The sequence below is a fragment of the Phocoena phocoena genome, chromosome 18 (assembly GCF_963924675.1).
Source record: "Phocoena phocoena chromosome 18, mPhoPho1.1, whole genome shotgun sequence".
NCBI lineage: Eukaryota > Metazoa > Chordata > Mammalia > Artiodactyla > Phocoenidae > Phocoena > Phocoena phocoena.
In genome coordinates, this window is record NC_089236.1 from 69162098 (window position 1) to 69183829 (window position 21732).

Below are 21732 nucleotides of genomic sequence, written 5' to 3' on the forward strand. Positions count from 1 at the left end.
TAGTTCTTCCAAAAATACAAGCATCCCTTACATAAAATTCATGCATATGAGAATGTGAGATCTAATAAATTCAAACTACAAATTACTTGTAGTGATAAAAATTAATTAAAAGAGAGAAATGTGGGTGCTGGTACAGGAAAAGAGAGTTAAGATAGTTGGTGAAGGAGTGGAGGCTGCAGTCAAGATCATTAAAAAGTTTTTTTTAAATAAGGGAAATTATGGAAGTGTTATTAAATAAAAATCTTTTTAAAAAATAAGGAAAAGGAAAACTTTCCCACCACCGTGTATTTCAGGAACATAAACCTTAAAATTTGATTGGAGGAGAGTGGGTAGACTTACCATGTATCCAAAAACTTTTATCCATCATTTATCTTTCCCCCCTCAAAACACTGAAATGCCAGGACTGTTACCTCTAGGTGAGCAGAGATGAAGGTGGGTGTAGGGACAGTGGTGCAGAGGAGGGTGTCAGACCCCTGAGAGAGCCCCGGTCTGCATTCCTGTCTGTACCACTGTGGTGAAACAATTAATTTTGCTAAAAAAAAAAACGTATCTCTAAAGTCATGACCACATAAAATACTGGAGTCAGGTCTGCTGCTAACAGTGGTACTTAATCATTCTCAGAAGCAGAGAATGCAAAGTTACACAGGTGTCTCTGTGTTGGTGCTGGAGCATCAGTGAGGCAGCCAGTCCCTGTGGGATGCTCTGAATACCTGCATGCTCATTGGGTGACCAGGTAAAATGGAGTGGAAGCAACCAACTCAGGCTCCATGGAACTGAGGGCGGTGGTCTTCCAGAGATGACCAGTCTCCCAAAAAAGGGGGAAAGAGTCCTCCTTTTTTTGACAGGAGACCAAGTTAAACAACTTTTCAAATAAAACAGATCTCCAAAAGGAAGAAAAGTTTGCACTAAGAAAACCAACTTACTTGCTGGTAGGAATGCGAAATGGTGAACCACTTTGAAATAGGGTATGGCAATTCCTCACAAAATTAAATAGAGAATTACCTTATGATCCAGCAATTCCACTTCTGGGTCAATCCCCAAAAGAACTGATAGCCTAATTTTAAAGAGATATTTATATACATCCATGATCATAACAGCACAATAGCCAAGAGGTGGAAGCAACCTAAGTGCCCATCAAAAGATGAATGGATAAACAAAATGTGGTACATACATGCAATGGAATATTATTCAGTCTTAAAAAGGAAGGAATTCTGACACATGCTACAACATGGATGAACTTTGAGGACATTATGCTAGGTGAAATATATAAGCCAGTCACAAAAAGACAAATACTATATGAGTCCACTAATAGGAGGTACCTAGAATAGACAAATTCATAGAAACACAAAGCAGAATGGTGGTTTCTAGTAGCTGAGGGGAAGAGGAAATGCGGAGTTGTTATTTAATGGATACAGGGTTTGTCTGTAATGATGAAACTGTTCTAAAGATGGGTGGTTACACAACAATGTGAATGTACTTAATGCCACCACACGATACTTAAAAAGTTAAAATGGTAAATTTTATGTAATGTATATGGCATGTTATATATACATTAAAAAAAAAGAAAAGCAACTTACTTACTAGGCACTGCTCTCCTATGACTTCCAGGAACAACTGATGTGAAATAACAGAAAACCAGGAGGATAACTAGTCTTTTCTCCCCTTCTCTCCTCCTGCCCCTCACGGAGGGCAGACAGGCCCAAGGAATAGGTTTCATATGCTTATTTTTCTCCTATTTCAAATAGTTTATATTAGATTAGTTTATATACTATAGTTTATATAACTAATAACTACGATATTTCCTCATTAACACTTGGTAATGAACTTCTTAGAAAAACCCTTTGAACTACGTACCATCACACAAAAAAAAGACAGCTTGAGATTTAAATTTCTGATTCATAGATGACTTCTACTTCTTCATTTCGAGCTACAAAATGAACGAACCAACAGTATTTATATAGGTGCTGATTTATCCCTCAGCTCAGGAAGCTGCAGGCAAAGTCAGAACTTCAGTCGCTGTTATGGGAGGTCATGGAGCAAAACCATGGTTTCTGAGGGAACGCAGTTTTTTGAAGAGAAATCAATAAACCCATAAATGCCAATCATATGTCAAATATGAGAAGCTGCCAAAAGAGCTATCTGCAAAGCTTTATTCCTCACTGAACACACTGGTAGGGGAGGGGCTCAGTGGAGGGGGGCTGATGGCCCAGAAAAGCACAATGAATACAGCAAGCGCCGAGGTCCAACTGTAAATGAGACACTAAGCAAAAAACAAGGAAGGAGAGCAAACTCACAATGGCAAAGTGAGACTAGAACTCACAGTGACCTCCTCTTGGCCTCCCCCAGCCTCTTCCAAGGAAATTCTATTTTAGGCAGACATCTGAAGAAATCACTTAGTGGCAAGGTATACTGAGTTTAAACAACATAAAACGTACGCAGCATAATTCGTGTACAAATGCACTCATGAAAACAGTTCATGTGCTTCAAATACGGAGTTACAGTTACTGGAAAGTTGTTCTTACATGTGAAGAGAGAAAATTCAGATTCCACACATTTCAAGGACTTGTATCTTATGTTTTAGCAGCTGAATATTTAAAATTTTTTTACTGTCATTGTGTCAGTACAGAAATATTTGTCTCAACACGAATGAGGGAAGGAAATAAATAAAATGGAAAACATAAACATAAAATTTGAGTTTGCCATTTTAAAAACGATTGCAGGGCTTCCCTGGTGGCGCAGTGGTTGAGAATCTGCCTGCCAATGCAGGGGACACGGGTTCAAGCCCCGGTCTGGGAAGATCCCACATGCCGCGGAGCAACTAGGCCCGTGAGCCACAACTACTGAGCCTGCGCGTCTGGAGCCTGTGCTCTGCAACAAGAGAGGCCGCGACAGTGAGAGACCCGCGCACTGCGATGAAGAGTAGCCCCAGTTTGCCGCAACTAGAGAAAGCCCTCGCACAGAAACGAAGACCCAACACACCCAAAAATAAATAAATAAATAAATTTATTAAAAAAAAACGATTGCAATTATACTTCAAAAAACAAATAAAAAAAGATCAGATTTGTGGTTACTAGAGGTAGGGGGAGGGGGAAGAGGAATTGGATGAAGATGGTCAAAAGGTACAAACATTTTTAAAGAAAAAAATAAAATTAAAATAAAAAAATTAAAACTATGCAATATCATCAGACTTTCAATCAGATTAATCAAAAAGCAAATAATAAGAAATAAAGATACCACAGTGGTTACTTCTCCAAAATATAGGTGGGAAATGGAATTTTTCAAAATATTCCTATGGTTTTGAAAAAGCAGAATGAAAAGATATAAAATATGTCCTCCTTTATCTAGGCCAGTGGGTCAGAAAGAACTAGATATATCATATATCCCCACTTATGAAAGCTTATAAAACTCCATTTTCTACCTGACTCCTTAAAAAGTTTTAATTGTTTTTACAAAGACATAAAATTCAGGGCCTTCGTAAGATTCTCTTCTATACACAGCCTTATGGGTGGGATATGGCTTAACTATAACTGGTTTTAAAAGAACGTTACTTTGACTAAGCATTCTCTGACATGTAAGTGAACTTAACTATGTCAGGGAAGTGTGAAACTTTTCTGGGAAACCAGTCTCCACATAACAATTGGACAGATTACAGATATTGCCATCCCTCCATGCCAACTAAAAACAGACAAAACCCATAGAAGATACACATTTGGCCAACAAGCAAATGATAAGTCATCGGTGAAATGCAAATCAAAACCACGAGACAGCACTTCATACCCACTAGGATGGCTAAAATAAAAGAGACAAATAATAACAACTGTTGGAGAAACTGGATCACTCATACACTTTTGGTGGGAGTGTAAAATAGGGCAGCTGCTTTGGAAAACAGTTGCGCAGTTCCTCAAACGGGTAAACATAGAGCTACCATATGATCCAGCAATTCCACTCCTAGCTATAGACCCAAGAGTAACTGAAAACACATGTCCACACAGAAGTTTATGTATGAATGTTCTTAATAGTATTACTCGTAATAGCCAAAAAGTGAAAACAACCCAAATGTCTATCAATTGATGAATGGATAAACAAAATGCAGTATACCCATACAATGGAATACTATTCATGCTACAACATGGATGAACCTTGAAAACATGATGCTAAATGAAAGAAGCTAGTCACAAAGGACAACATATTGTATGATTTTGTTGGTAAACAATGTCCAGAATATGTAGAGACAGTAGATTAGTGGTTGCCTATGGCTGGGGGGCTGGGTAGGGTGGGATTAGGGGGCAACAGCTAAGGGGTACAGGGTTTCATTGGGGGGTAATAAAATTTTTCTAAAATTGATTATAGTGATAAATACACAACTCTGAATATACTGAAAACGACTGGATTGTACACTTTAAAAGAGTAAATTGTATAATACATGAATAATGTCTTAAATTGTTAAAAAAAATAGATAGTACATATCAGGGGCAGGAAAACACAGGCAGAACACTCTTTGACATAAATCGTAGCAATATTTTTTTGGATCCGTCTCCTAAAGTAAAGGAAATAAAAGCAAAATAAACAAATGGGACCTAATTAAACTTAAAAGCTTTTGCACAACAAAGGAAACCATGGACAAAATGAAAAGACAACCTACTTCATGGGAGAAAATATTTGCAAATGATATGATCAATCAGGGGTTAATATCCAACATATACAAACAGCTTATACAACTCAACCTCAAAAAACAAACAACCCAGGCTTCCCTGGTGGCGCAGTGGTTGAGAGTCCGCCTGCCGATGCAGGGGACATGGGTTCGTGCCCCGGTCTGGGAAGATCCCACATGCCGCGGAGCGGCTGGGCCCGTGAGCCATAGCTGCTAAGCCTGCGCGTCCGGAGCCTGTGCTCCGCAATGGGAGAGGCCACAACAGTGAGAGGCCCGCGTACCTCAAAAAAAAAAACAAAAAACAATTAAAAATGGGCAGAAGACCTGAAAAGATATTTCCCCAAAAAGGACATGCAGATGGCCAACACACACATGAAAAGACGCTCAACACTGCTAATCATCAGGGAAATGCAAATCAAAACCACAATGAAGTATCACCTCACAACTGTCAGAATGGCTATCAATAAAAAATTTTTTAAAAACTCACAAATAACAAATGTTGGTGAGGATGTGGAGAAAAGGGAACCCTCGTACGCTGTCTGCGGGAATGTAAATTGGTGCAGCCACTGTGGAAAACAGTGTGGAGGTTTCTCAAAAAACTAAAAATAGAACTACCATATGACCCAGCAATTCCACTCCTGGGTATATTACCAAAGAAAAACAAAAACACTAATTCAGAAAGATAAACACACCCTAATATTCATAGCAGCACTATTTACAATCACCAAGACATGGAAGCAACCTAAGTGTCCATCAACAGATGAATGGATAAAGAAGATGTGGCACATATATATATACAATGGAATACTACTTAGCCATAAAAAAGAATGAAATTTTGCCATTTGCAGCAATATGGATGAACTTGGAGGGCATTATGCTTAGTGAAATAAGTCAGAGAAAGACAGATACTATATGATATCACTTGTACATGGAATCTAAAAAATACAATTAGTGAGTATTACAAAAAAGAAGCAGACTCACAGATACAGAGAACAAACTAGTGGTTACCAGTAGGGAGAGGGAGAGGGACAACATAGGGGTGGAGGATTAAGAGGTACAAACTAGGGACTTCCCTGGCGGTCTAGTGGTTAAGACTCCACGTTTCCACTGAAGGGGGAGTGGGTTCGATCCCTGGTCGGGGAACTAAGATGCCACATGCCACACAGGGAGGCCAAAAAGAAAGAAAAAAAAAGAGGTACAAACTATTAGGTATAAAATAAGCTACAAGGATATATTGTACAAGGGGAATATGACAATTACAATTACATTTTAAATGTAAATTTTATGAATTTATAATTTATAGAAAAACGTTCTATAAATAGTGCAGGGCACATCTTTAATAGAGTGGGTTATGTGGACCTAATTCCTGCTACATGCCAGATGCTGAGCACAGAATTCAGTCGCATGGTCTCACAATCTTCTAAACAATTCTAAAAGTTAAGTTCATAGGTGAGCTCACTCGTGACTGCCATGCTTTGACCTTGTTACAAGTAAACAAGATCTCCACAGAAACCCATCCTGGTGTGTAGGACCACTGAAGGACTACAACCAACACTGACATTGTGTGGACCGGGACTGATAAACCACGTGGGGTTGGATGTGAGAAACCCACAAGTTCAAATGTCTCCTTAGACTGGTAGCTTTCAAAGTACTGTCACCACTAATTATATTAATAAATGAATTTTAAATCACGATACAGTGTGTATAAGAATATCTCCCCAAGAATACGTACCCTTACAACATGTGTTACACTATATTATTTTCTAGCCTAGCCTCTCTAGTCCATGCTAGCTCATTGGAGGGAAGGAGGGAGGGAACTGGTCACAGCCTACTAAACTGGCTTCAGGACCACTATGGCTCATGGCCTGCAGCTTGAAACCACCACATGTACCACTTATGAAGTAGTGTCTGTCAGCACTTGGAATTCACCAGTGTCACCACATATCACATTCCCTACAAGCAGCTGGCCCAAGAACAGAATGCAAGGGCCTACTGAAGACAACAGTTGTAAAAACATTCCGAAAGGACGGCTTTCTGTCTCACACGATATACTATATGTTTTGAAGCAGCTGTCTGTCCCCAAGTCTGAAGACACTAGCCCAGGAATCAAAGGGTAGAGGTGGGAGTGGCCAGTCTCACTGTAACCCTAATAACACACTCCATCCCTGCTGGTACAGAGGGCCTGGTTTTAAAGGGAAGAATGCTTCCATTTAAGGGACACAACAGTGCACAATGAATTGAAAGGTGAGACCTGGCCATTTGGAGGCTCCTCAAGCTGCTGAACCAGAAGACAAATGAGGAGGATACTCTACCAGTTAGGGTAAGATGAAACTGGGCTGCCACCTTCCAAAGGGTCAGCAAAGACCATGGCTGCAACCCAGGATGGATTCTTCAAGGCATCTCTTAGTATTTCTATCTCCAATAGTACAAGTTGATGAAAAATGACAGCAATCCAAAGAAAGTCAAGACTACTGAGAATTCAGATGTTCAGATAAAGAAGTCTAATCAATTGAGGTTCTGGCTGGGGGCAAAGGACATATGGAATTAGTAAGAGGACAATAAAGATGTAATTATGAACTACTCCCAAACAGCCAGTTAGAGAAATGAACACTGCAACACCTATGCATATTCCCTTCCTGCTTGGGTGTATGTGTGTACCAATTTCATCTCTTCTCCTCCTTCTCCATTTTTTTTTTTTTTTTGCGGTACACGGGCCTCTCACCGCTGTGGCCTCTCCCGTTGCGGAGCACAGGTTCCGGACGCTTAGGCTCAGCGGCCATGGCTCACGGGCCCAGCCGCTCTGCGGCATGTGGGATCTTCCCGGACCGGGGCACGAACCTGCATCGGCAGGCGGACTCTCAACCACTGCGCCACCAGGGAAGCCCTCTCCCTTCCTCTTGTATTACTTTATACAAGCATTGTTGTTGAAACTTTACAATTTAGACTTCGGGTAGCACATATTCACGAGGCTGCTACTGAATTTAAGGATTAATTAACAAAGCCCAGAAATGGATGATGTTACTCCTCCCTAAGATGGATACAGCGAGACTTTGTGACTCCTTGCTTGAGGAGCCAATGAGAACATCTTCATGTACTTGAAGGATATCTACGTTCTGTTAGGCTGAAACACGTATGGAAGTTCAAGTATGTGTAGAGGGTGGGTCTGCATGCTGAGTAGTCAAGGGGGTGGTCTGTGCCAGTTATTAAGCTACTACTGTCTCCCAGCTCCAGCCCCACCCTTCCATACTCAGCTCTGGGATGCTAGAGCTGGTCCTCTGAAAACCACACTGTTTTACTAGTTGGGTCCCAGTTAGGCTCGCCAGCAGGGGGCACCAGAGGGAGACTGCAAAGCCTGGGGAGGAGAAGGAGCCTGCTCCTTGGTGCCAGCTTCCTGCTGGCTTTGGTTCCCAGTGTCACCCAGCAACACTGCTTCACCCTGGAGGCAGCAGTTCCTTCCTGTACAGCAGCTGAATCAGGTTTGCCATTTCTCCAGCACTTACAGAACCATCCTCACTATGCTCCCCCTCAGAAACACCATCACCAGCTGCCCAGCACCCACTCCTCAGAGGTCTGGGTTTCAGCTCTGGGAATCCCCCCACCCTTAGCATCTAAGATTTAATAACACAATCTCAACCCTTGGTCCCCCAAGCTCCAGGGCTGATGGCTGCTTCCTGCTGCCACTACCTCCATGATATGTTAATGTTCTCTTTTTAACTTTTCAATTACCTACTTAACAATTTTATACCTAACAGCAACTCTTTATATTTAATTCTATTAAAATAACTGGTGTGATTTCTGTTTCCTGGCTGTACCCTGACTGTTATGCTATACAGTCATTCCTTGTAATGTGCAGAGGATTGGTTCCAGGACGCCCTGCAGATACCAAAATCCAAAGATGCTCAAGTCCCTTATATAAAATGGCACAGTACAGTCAGCCCTCAGTATCTGCAAGTTCTGCATCCATGGATACAGAGGGCCAACTGTACTAGGCTCTAAGGAGTTTTTAAAAACTAGGATTGGGCTTCCCGGGGGGCGCAGTAGTTAAGAATCCGCCTGCCAATGCAGGGGACACGGGTTCGAGCCCTGGTCCAGGAAGATTCCACACACCGTGGAGCAACTGAGCCCGCGTGCCACAACTACTGAGCCTGCTCTCTAGAGCCCGCAAGCCACAGCTACTGAGCCCGCGAGCCACAACTACTGAAGCCCACGCGCCTAGAGCCCGCACTCCGCAACCAGAGAAGCCACCGCAATGAGGAGCCTGTGCACCGCAACGAAGAGTAGCCCCTGCTCACTGCAACTAGAAAAAGCCCGCGCACAGTAACCAAGACCCAACACAGCCAAAAATAAATAAATAAAATAAATAAATTTATTTAAAAAAAAAAAAAAAAAAACTAGGATCACCAAAGAATGAGAATGGCTAATAAGCACTAAACAGATGCTCAAGATCATTAAGGAAATGCAATTAAAACTGCAATGACATCCCATTACATACCTATTAGGATGGCTAAAATTTAAAAAGACTGGCCACACTGACTGTTGGCAAAGATATGGAGTAGCTGGAACCCTCATATATTGCTAGTAGAGCCGCTCTGGGAAACACATTGCCTAAAAATGTTAAAGAGTTACCACATAACCTAGCAATTCCACCCCTAAGTATCTGCCCAAGAAAAATGAAAGCACATGTTCACACAGAGACTTGTACACTAACGTTTACAGCAACATTATTCATGATAACCAAAAAAGTGGAAACAACCCAAATGCCCATCAACTGGTGAATGGATAAACAAAATGTGTTTTATCCAGAAAACAGAATGGAATACTATTTGACAATAAAAAGGAATGAACTACTGACACATACTAGAGCATGGATGAACCTGAAAAACATTAAGCTAAGTAAAAGGAGCCAGACACAGAGGCCATATATTGAGTGATTCCGTTTACATAAAAGGTTCAGAAAAAGCAAATCTTTAGAGACAGTGGATTAGTAGTTGCCTAGAGCTGGGGGTGGGAACTGAGAATGACTGCAAATGGGCATGAGATTTCTTTTGGCAGTGTCAGAAGTGTTCTAAAATTAGATAACGGTGATGGCTGCACAGGTCTGTAAATTTACTAAAACTTGTTGAATTGTACCTTTAAAATTTAGAATGAATTTTCTGGTATGTAAATTATACCTCAATGAAGCTGTGATACAAAAGGCTAGGAAAGGGCTTCCCTGGTGGCGCAGTGGTTGAGAGTCCACCTGCCGATGCAGGGGACACGGGTTCATGCCCCGGTCCGGGAAGATCCCACACGCCGTGGAATGGCTGGGCCCGTGAGCCATGGCCGCTGAGCCTGCGTGTCCGGAGCCTGTGCTCCGCAACGGGAGAGGCCACAACAAGTGAGAGGCCCGCATACCGAAAAAAAAAAAAAAAAAAAAAAGGCTAGGAAAAAGATTTGAAGAAAATCTAGTGACGTAGGCAAAGGAAATAAATCATGATAAGAAACCACGATGCACTAATAAGTAAAACAAAATGTTTGTGTCTGGACGTAGATATAATTACATGTGATACATACAGGATGCCTAAGAACAAACCATTCCAGTAAACAGAATATATTTCTTTCAAATGCTTAAGAATAGGTCTGGTGTGTAGCACTAAAGAAATGCCCAGCTTGAGTGAAAGATGGTTTGACTGCTTCAAAACTGAACAAATAGGATAGTACCAGCATTCAGATCTAGCCAGCGTCATTAAATAGGGAGATACTGTTTTAAAGCTGAGAAAATTCTTTCCTGTGAAAGGACAGGCTTTTTTTTTTTTTTTTAAGGAATGCCTCTTAACAGTGATAGCGTCATTGCCAAGAAAGACAGACTGATGATGCCTTATTACAAAACAGCAAAGACTGACTGACCACAGGCATATAGTATAACTAAATACATTACATACATCACTGAAATTGTTCTTGACCTTGAAAACAAGGTTGAACTTGAACTCGGATATCATTACAATGTAAAAGTAAAGGATCTCTAAAGATGGGAACACTCTCTCCACTAGACTAATCATTCAGACAGGCAAATACTTTTTCTTAAAACGAATGACTCAGATTTTGAACTCTTCTGTTGATTCCTGGATGATATCTATGCTTACTACAGAGAAAAGAACTACTCTTTAGCCCAAGTTCAGGGCATTCATATTTTAAGAAGACTTTTCCCCAGAGGTCCATGTAAAATATGTCAAAAAGGAATATAACATAAATTTCATAATAAATATTGTTTTACATAATTAATGTTTTTAAAAGCTAATGTTTACTATTATAACTTTAAAAAATAATCTTTGGTGCTTTTATAGTATAAAATTATGCTCTGCAAAAGAATCCCAATTTGTAACATTGTACTTAAGATAAATATAAGGTAAATTTAATGTTATCCAGGAACTAATTAGGCCATGAGACATGGGTTGCCTGTATTACTCTCTCATTACAGATGACAAGACCAAGGCTCAGAGAAGTAAACTGATTTGACCAAAGTCATAGAGTTGGTATGTGGGATATGAACCAAGATTCCCTGGCCCCTAAGTCCCTGCTCTTTCCAGCATGTCACAAATCCCATTAATAATAATGATGATTACACAAGAGGTCTTTAAAATTATAAAGTATCCATACATGTAAGATGCTGAAAGAAAATATGAACTTCCAGTGCTTTATTTAGTTATATTAGTTCCTTAAAACAGATCTAGTCCTATATTTGGGAAACGTAAGGCTGGGCTAGGTCCTTTTCATCAACTGAAAGACTTTTCAACACTCGAGCTGAAGAGCATTGAAGAAGATGCTCTGTAAGCAGGTAGGTGTATATATATATATATATATATATATATATATATATATATATATATATTTTTTTTTTTTTTTTTTTTTGCGGTGCGCGGGTCTCTCACTGTTGTGGCCTCTCCCGTTGCGGAGCACAGGCTCCGGACGCACAGGCCCAGCGGCCATGGCTCACGGGCCCAGCCCCTCCACGGCATGTGGGATCTTCCCAGACCGGGGCACGAACCCGTGTCCCCTGCATCAGCAGGCAGACTCTCAACTACTGCGCCACCAGGGAAGCCCAAGGTAGGTATATTTTTTTATTATTCCAGCCGCCCTACCAAAACTTCTAAAATACAAGGTGGTTCATGCACAGCCAGTGCAAAGTCTCCATTCAAAAGGCCCAGCCTCATGTTCTACTCAGTACATAAATTCCTCATATCCATGGAAGGTGAGGAATTATTCCTCCTGTTCCTCATGAGAACCACAGGGAATTCAAGGGCTGATGTCACAGCTACCTGCTTAGGACACACCACAGATGGTAGAGACAGATTAGAGTCCTCCAATTTCCACAAATGAACAAACCCAAGGCCACTTCTGGGAACACATGATTCTTAATTTCATAATGACCAATAGCTTGATTATATCTATTATGTGACCAAAGAAACAGCTTGATGATTCAAAATTTCCTGGGAAAAACTAATGATGCACTTCCTTCTTTTAACCCATCAGAGTCACCAATGTAGGTCACTAGCTGGAGGTCACCAGGAAATCAAGGTACATCCTTACTTACACTTAGTGGCCTTGGTCCAAGGAAGTTTCTCAGTTTTTAGTTTTCACCCAATGCATAGGAATATGGCCATATACATTTAATCCATTACCTCAGTGCCACTGAAGACACAGTGGAGATTACATACTAATGTTAAAACTGATTCCAAGATCCTTTCAAATATATGAACTCCTAAAACTCCCCTATTTGGGAAATAAAAGACTGAGGCCAGGTCCTTTTCAACAACCAAAAGAAGAGGTACTATAAATTTATTAATTTATATGTTATAAATTGATGTTTTATTGCTTTCCCACTGAGGATATCAAGCATGTATAATTTTAAAGAAATTCTGAAGAGTCTGTTTCAACATATCACAAAATTTTTGGTACTTGGCAACCAATAAGAACACCAACCTAAATGAAAGTCTTTATTCAGCAGATGTCTACCTAATTTAAAATTAATAGAAATTACAAATGGTAAAATTTCACATTCCCATAGAAAGTTCAAAGATGCCTAAAAATGAAAGTTTTCATTTCACTTCATTACACATGAATAGCAGATCCAAGTAGTCTAAGATACCACTGGCTTTTAGGAACAAATATGTCAACCAACAACTGTTAAAGATTAGTTCCCTGCTATAAAAGCTTAAAAACTTAGGACATATGATGTTTTAGCATATCTAGAAACAGATAACAGGTTTATATATATATGGCCACTTTCCTAACCATCAGGTAAGAACTAAAGACTGAGAAACATTTTGATGATACTCTCTACTTCTTATACATCACTTAATTCAGCCAGGCCCAGTAGTAAAGAAGACCAAGATAAATGTTCCATCTTGGCTTTAAAAGAGAAAATCGGGATAGGGAAGACAGATTAGATTACAAGACCTGGGCTGCTCTAGAAGGAAAAACCAGGACGAATATGCAAAACTTCTCTAACAAGCAGGAGCAGGAATGCCAGTGAGTGATGAAGCACTGCCATGGAGACTGAACTAAATGACGTCAAAGGTCCCTTCAGGTCCTACAATTTGATGGGTTCTCTGCTTTACAGGCATTGGCTGTGAGTGTGATTTCAGCCAGGCAAAATGGGAGTGAGCACATCTTTGGTCGCACAGGTAACCTAAAGGGATGGCACGGAAGGCCCAATATGCCTTATGTATAAGGTATATCTTACATATTACCTAGTACAATAATGTTACCAGTGAGGACACTGAGGTTCAAAGATGTTTAAAGAAGACATGACCAAAGACAACCCTCAGAATGGGAGAAAATATCTGCAAATGAAGAAACTGACAAAGGATTAATCTCCAAAATACACAAGCAGCTCATGCAGCTCAACATCACAAAAACAAACAACCTAATCCAAAAATGGGCAGAAGACCTAAATAGACATTTCTCCAAAGACATACACATAGCCAAAAAATGCATGTAAAGATGCTCGACATCACTAATCATTAGAGAAATGCAAATCAAAACCTCAATGAGGTATCGTCTCACACCAGTCAGAATGGCCATCATCAAAAAATCTACAAACAATAAATACTGGAGAGGGTGTGGAGAAAAGGGAACCCTCTTGCACTGTTGGTGGGAATGTAAACTGATACAGCCACTATGGAGAACAGTATGGAGGCTCCTTAAAAAGCTAAAAATAGGGCTTCCCTGGTGGCACAGTGGTTGACAGTCCGCCTGCCGATGCAGGGGACGCGTGTTCGTGCCCTGGTCCGGGAAGATCCCACATGCCACAGAGCGGCTGGGCCCGTGAGCCATGGCCGCTGAGCCTGCGTGTCTGGAGCCTGTGCTCCGCAACGGGAGAGGCCACAACAGTGAGAGGCCCGCGTACCACAAAAATAAATAAATAAATAAATTTTAAAAATAGAACTACCATACAACCTAGCAATCCCACTACTGGGCATATACCTGAGAAAACCATAATTCAAAAAGAGTCATGTACCACAATGTTCATTGCAGCACTATTTACAATAGCCAGGACATGGAAGCACCCTAAGTGTCCATCAACAGATGAATGGATAAAGAAGATTTGGCACATATATACAATGGAATATTACTCAGCCATAGAAAGGAATGAAATTTAGTTATTTGTAGTGAGGTGGATGGACCTAGAATCTGTCATACAGAGTGAAGTAAGTCAGAAAGAGAAAAACAAATACCGTATGCTAACACATATATATGTAATTTTAAAAAGCGGTACTGATGAACCTAGTGGCAGGGCAGGAATATAAAGATGCAGATGTAGAGAACAGACTTGAGGGCACGGGGCGGGGGCCGGGGGGGGGGGGGGAGCTGGGATGAAGTGAAAGAGTAACATTGGAATATATACACTACCAAATGTAAAATGGATGGCTAGAGGAAGCTGCTGCATAGCACAGGGAGATCAGCTCGGTGCTTTGTGACCACCTAGAGGGGTGGGATAGGGAGGGTAGGAAGGAGATGCAAGAGGGAGGGGATAGGAGGATATATGTATACATATAGCTGATTCACTTTGTTGTACAGCAGAAACTAACACAACACTGTAAAGCATTTATACTCCAATAAAGATGTGGAGGGAAAAAAAAAAAGAAAACATGACCAAAGTCACAGAGTACTGAGTGTCTGAACTAGGACATCTAGTCCCTCATCCCCAGACTTCCAGATTCAGACTCCTACTCTACCACAATGCTTCCCTGTCAGGACCCCAAAGAACCTCATACATTCCTTACACATGGAAGTACTAAGCAAGTAAAAGAAAATTTTGTATTTACAGAGGAAAAAATAAAACCCACAGATCAAAATGCCTGGCCAACTTCAGGGGGTCTGCAATATGGCTCCAGTGAAGACCACATCTTTCTTCCAACTTCTAATCATGAAATATATTCAAACCATGTGCTCCATCTAGTGGATTAATGGAAGATCCTCAGGATGACAGAAATGCACATTTTTAGTACTGTTCAGTTCACACAACCCTGAAGCCTTCATTTGCTATCGCAAACCTCTACCTAAAATGGCAGTGCGAAAGAAAAGTTTATAAAAACCACAAGCTTCCAAGAGTCAAGGATGAATTCTTTCCAGCTAGTTAAAACTGTACTCCAAATTTGCTTCCTCCCCCTTCCCAGTTTTCCCCAACGTAAGTAACGAGGTAGGTCACCTCACAGGTAATCAAAGTAAAAGTTCTCACGTGGCACACATCCAGTAGGTGTAACTCAGACCTGACTTTGAAGCTCACAGAGATCCTATAGCCTCTTGATGTTACTGCAGTTACTAATCGTCACCTTAAACTCAAGAGCAGACCTTCCTCTCAAAGAAAAGAACAAGATGTGACAGGAAAAACCCAGCTCAGAAGTCAGCCAAGATTCCTGGTCCTGCCAAGTTTCTGAATGTTGCAACCTTAAGTCATTTAACTTCTGCCTTGGTTCCTCCTTTGTAAAACATGGTCAGTGATCTATCCCTCAGGGGGTACTGTGAGGATGAAGAGGGATGACCAGTGAGAAGCACCTCCAGGAGGACCCTAGCACGCAATGAACGGCAGAGACAGACAGGTGGATTTAAGTACGCTCACTTCTCCAATTTATGGGCCCTTTCTTTTCTTCACCCCCAAATTTCTATTTTAAAAAGGTAATATATCCAAATGGCAAGCAGAGTTGCTAGAAGATATGGAGATACAAAATAATAAGGAACTGTCCCTTATTCAGTGTGACCAAAACATCTGTGAAACAAGAAGGTGGGTCCTTGTAAACCATATTAATGTGTTTGAATTTCATCCAAAATTCAATGAGAAGCCACGACACTGTCCTTCCTCGACCCAATCTGTCACATTCCCACAATGTTTCAAAACTTTGTCAACCCATTTCCTAAAGAATAAAATAGAATACTCTTAAGAAGATGTGTTTCTGTCTTCTGCCTCAGCTTTACAATTTGAATGTCAACTTTCACGTACATGTTCACTCAAGACTTGTGTTTTAAGTCTGAAGAAACATCAAATTCAATAATGTCCATTATGAACCTTTTGTTGTGTCATAACTCTCAACCTATCAGTTTTGAGTGAGCATATTTCATAACAGCAGTAAACATCCTCAACTCCAATTAAACTATTAACTGTAACGTAATACAAAATATGAAGGAACTGTCAGAGACAGCTGATTGCCTCACTCACCCCAATATCTATCCTGCCCTTATGATACAGTAAGAGAAGTATGAGTGAGCTTATGGCCACCCAACCAGACTATATTTCTCAGCCTCTCTTGCAGTGAGGTATGGCTACACGACTAGGTTTTGGCTAATGGGATAGAGGCAGAAGTGATGTGTGCAACTTTAAAGTCATGCACTTAAATGGGAAGGAGTATGTCATCCTCATACCACCTCCCCTTCCTGCTAGCCCTAATACAGACCAGTTGGCAGAAGCTGGAGTACGCATCTAAAACTACAAGAAGAAAGATCATGTGGAAGATGGCAGAACAACAAGCTAACAGGAACCTGGACCCCAAAATGGTAGCGTCATCAAGCAAGCCTGGGCTGTTAACACTTGGACTAATATTGTAAGAAAGATTTTCCATCCTTTATAAGCCACTGTTTTTTGGTCTTTGTTAAAGTTAAATCCTAATGAATACTGAAATAACTACAAACCTGAAAACAAACATTTCGTCCATTTAACAAATATTTACTGGGGACCCACTACGTGCCAAGCATGGTATAGACTCTAGAAATACAACTAAGAATAAGACTCAGTTCCTGCCCTCTAAGAGCTCACACAATGATGGGCTGAAAGACTCTGGACTGTGGTATTAAAAAATAAGATAATGTGAATGTACTTAATGCCATTGAACCTATCACTTAAACAATGTTTAAACAGTAAATTTTGTTATATGTACATTGCCACGATTAAAAAATATTGCCAAGAAAAGAAGAATCCAGAAGAAGCAAACTTTAACTCAGTGATTTAAGGTTTTCAAATCACGTAGCTGATAAAGGACTTTTATCCAGATAAAAAGAACTCTCAAAACTCAATAATAAGAAAGTAAACAATAAAAATAGACAAAAGGTTTAAACAAAATCGTCACCAAAAAAGATATCTAGAAGCAGTACATTGGAAGATGCACAACATCAACAGTAATCAGCAAAATTTATTTTAAAACCCAGTGAGCTACCTCTACACACTTACTAGAATGGCTAATATTAAACACTGACTATAACAAGTGATGCCAAGGATGTGGAGCAAAGGAACTCCAAAACACGCCGATGAGCTGTTTGTGGGAATGTAAAATGGTACAACCACCCTGGAAAACAGTCTGACAGTTTCTTAAAAAGTAAACACTCACCAACCATATGACCAACCATTCTACAGTTATTTACCCAAGAGAAATTAAAACATGCATCCATACAAAAATTTATACACAAATATTCATGGCAACTTTATCTGTAATAAACAAAAACTGAAAACAATCCAAATGTCCAAGTGTCTAGATTGACTGACTGATATATAGTATACCCTTATAATCAAATGTTACTCATCAATAAAAAGGAATGAACGGTATGAATGAATCAAGATAATTATGCTAAAAGAAGATAAACCAAAAAAGTTTTTAATGCATGACGGCATTTTTATAAAAAAATAATTTATAGTAACAGAAAGCAGATCTATGATTCCCTAGGATGAGGAAGGATTATAAAAGGACACAAAGAGACTTTTGGGGGTGATGGATATGTTCATTCTCTTGAATGTGGTGATTGTTTTACAGATGTACACATGTCAAAGCTTATCAAATTCCACATTTTAAGTATCTGCATTTTAATGTTTGTCAATTATCCTCAATAAAACTACTTATGGGGGAAATGTCTCTATAGTAGCATTTTCACACAAAGACTCTCAAACATACCCGTGTTTTAGCTTGAACTAGTCTAATTCAGACTCTGCTCTAAGGTTATCAAAATACCCCAGTATTACTCATTACTAAGCTGAAAAGCTGACATTATGCCACTTTTAACTCAAAACAAAACTGATTTCTGAAAAAAAGAGAAGAAGAATATGCATTTCATATTCTCCATCCTTTGAAAAGAGTTCGGTTTTCCTATGTGCCATTTTTGGCTTCTCCCATGGGAAAGTACATTTACACTGTCTGTGCACATGTATATTCTTCAAAGGGGGATTAAGAAAGGAAAGGATAAACAGTACCTAGAAATTATCAAGCACTAGCGGATGAATTAAAATTCTCCTAATTCCACTATGAGAATTTCTCAAAACACAATGAAAAACTCATAAATATAATATCTATTGGTTGTCTTGGAAATTATGCACATTTGGTGCACGACAATTATTCCACATTATCCTCAGAACAACGGTAAAACATTGAAAGAGCAGTTTAACCTTTATTTCACTTAATTTATATCTATTTCCTTTACTAGAGAATTTCTAAATAAAAATCTGCACATGAATTATCAAACTTTTCAGGAAACATCTTTCATAGATTAACTTTTTAACACTATTTAAAAAACAAAATCTGTTTGGGCAACAGACCCAGTAAATAAAATACTTTACTTTTTGAAGTTAGAAAATGTATTGTTTTGTACACAGAATAATTATGTTAGTAAACTCTCCAATACATAAGGCGGGATCTTAAAAGTCTTAACACTCAGCTCACAAAATAAGCTCTGTAATTTATGGGTGTTAAAATGGCTCTACAATCTAAATGACACTACTGTCAACCATGACTCATAGGAAGAAAAAAATGGTTTTCATTTCTTAACACTTGGGAGTTGTTTCATCTTTAACTACTAAAATTAAAAAACAGAAACAAAAACACTCTCAAATTAAACTGTTACAAAAAACCTTGGTAACAAAGAAACCTTGGTAGAAAGTCATACACGTACTACTTTAATTGAATATTGATAATAAAAGTAATAAAGTATAGTGGCTACTCTCTGCAAAATGGTGCCATCAGGTTATCAGTCCTTGAACACACACTGTGCTTGGTGGAGGAAATGTAGTGCAGAAGTAATTCGACCCCATGAGGGCCTCTGTCTGCTAGAGAAGTTCTCTACACCAGAGGGGAAGACCAGCGCATTCTTGGTAGCTGACTCCAAGTGTTCCCTCCTCCGTATTTGCTCAGTCATCAGCACAGCCACAGCTTAAAAGAGGCTGAGTACCATTGTACTTTGATTACAAATTCCTGTCTGGACTGCCTAACGGGAGTTACACTTTCCTGATAGTACTGACAGGACGCTTGAAATCCGGAAGGGCTCTGGAGTCAGAGAGCCCTGGTTTGAGGAGTTCCAGCTCCATTTCTTACTGGCACATAACCCTGAACAAGTTACTTAACCTCTCTAAGGCTCAGTTTTCCCATCTGTTAAAGGGTGACAATAACAGTACCTACTTCTAGCATAGTGAGTACTCCATAAACAATATCACTTCATAATTCTTTTCCTATCACAATCAGCAAGAGGGACATCTACAAGTATTGGTGAGAACTGAGTAGAAATTGAAAAAAACTGACACTGACTTTCTGAGAAACCACAGATATAGTCAGAAATATAAAAATTTCAGGAAAATGTGTACACAGTGATTGTTTAAGTAAAGTGTTCTACTTCAAAATTCAATCCAAGTGTTGTACCAGATATCTAGTGGCTGCATAAATCATTCATGGATCCCCAGAATTCAAGTATTCATTCACCAAACATTTAGAGAGAGCTCCTACTTTGCTTCAGACCCCAGGGAGGACACACAGAGGGAAAGACCTCCTTGCGTCCTAAAGGAGCCAATGACAGCACGGGGGTGGGGAGACTGGGGCGGGCGGGGGATGGGAGGGTGGAGGATGGACACACTCTTAATACAATAGACTGACCCATCTCTTCCAGCCTCACTGCTCTACCCGGGAACCCCCCAAGCATCACTGCATAAGTCAGCAGTGTAACAAAAGATGGCTTTATTCCTCTGAAGCAAACTAAAATGGAATCTGGTTTGATGACCCACACAAACGTTCAGAGTTGGCTTTCCTCTTCCTAGGCATTCCACTCACACCTAAGGTGGGCCCTGCAGAACCCTTTGTCCATAAGTGTCCAAGAGCCATCAGACAACTGTGTTGGGCTATTGGGTACAGGCCGTGTATCAGTCAGCTCAGGCTGCCACAACAAAGTCCCGCAGACTGGGTGGCTTACAGAAGTGTATTTTCTCACAGTTCTAGAGGTTACAAGTCTAAGATCAAGGTATCAGCAGAGCTGGTTTCTTCTGAAGCCTCTCTCCTCAGCATGTAGATGGCCATCTTCTCCCTGTGTCTTCACATAGTTTTCCCTCTGTGTGTGTCTGTGTCCCGATCTCTTCTTACAAAGACACCAGTCATATTAGATAGATTAGGGCCCATTCCTACCTCATTTTAACTTAATTACTTCTTTAAAGACCTTATCTCCAAATACAGTCACATTCTGAGGTACTAAGGGTTAGGATTTCAAAATATGAATGGGGTGGGGGCAGAGGGACACACCTCAGCCCGTAACTGAGAGGACTCAGCATCTGTGGTCAGAGCATCTTGAAACAGAGTACAGGGAGGCAGGAAGATGTTCAAACAGGATAACATGCAAAAATAATCCACTTTCTCCTACTCTCCTAGAGAGAATTATGTATTGGTAAGCAGATATATTTTCCTCCTGGTTTCTTTACACTCCTCTGTATATCTTAAGTGTTCTACAATAAGCTAAGAGTGAACTACCTTGATGTGTAAAAGCATCATTCCCTAGAGTTGGACACCTAGTGCAGGCCATGGGGTGCCTCTGGTACACTTTCTAGTCATCAGGATACAGATGGAGAGTACAGTGGGGTGAATGGTATCCCCTCAAAAGATATGTCCATGTCCTAACTCCCAAAATCTGTAAAAACGGGTCTCTGTAGATGTAATGATCTTGAGATGAGATCATCCTGGATTACCCATGTGGATCCTAAATCCAATGACAAGTGTCCTAACAAGAGACAGAAGAGCAGAAGACACAGACCCAGAGGAGAGGCTGTGTGAAAACAGAGGCAGGGATTGGAGTGATGCAGCCACAAGCCAAGGAATTGCCAGAGACCACCAGAAGCTGGAGAAGGCAAGGAAGGAGTCTCCCTTAGAGCCTTCAAAAGAAGCACAGCCCTGCCAGATTTCCAACTCCAGCCTCCAGAACTGAGAGAGTAAACCTCTGTTGTTTTAAGCCACCAGGTCTGTGATAATTTGTTAAGGGAGCTATAGGAAACAAATACAGAGACCAATATGATTAATACAGGAAACTCTGTGGTTGTAAGAATTTTCTAGTGGGCTTTTATTGGCAGCCTATGGTCAGGCACCTTTATTTCTGCTGTAGCCAATAATTCTAACAAACTGCCAAGGGAGGTATGATCTCTGTTCTACAGCTAGTCACTGATGCACCGAAACTGAACTTGAGGATCAAGCAGCAAGAGATGGTGCAGCGGCGTTTTACACCCCAGACTCCACTAAATGTGGCCTTTTACCTACACCTCCACGCTTTCCAGCCAAAAGGTGTGTACGTTTACTGCACCGTCCAGCCTCCTCCTCCTGCAA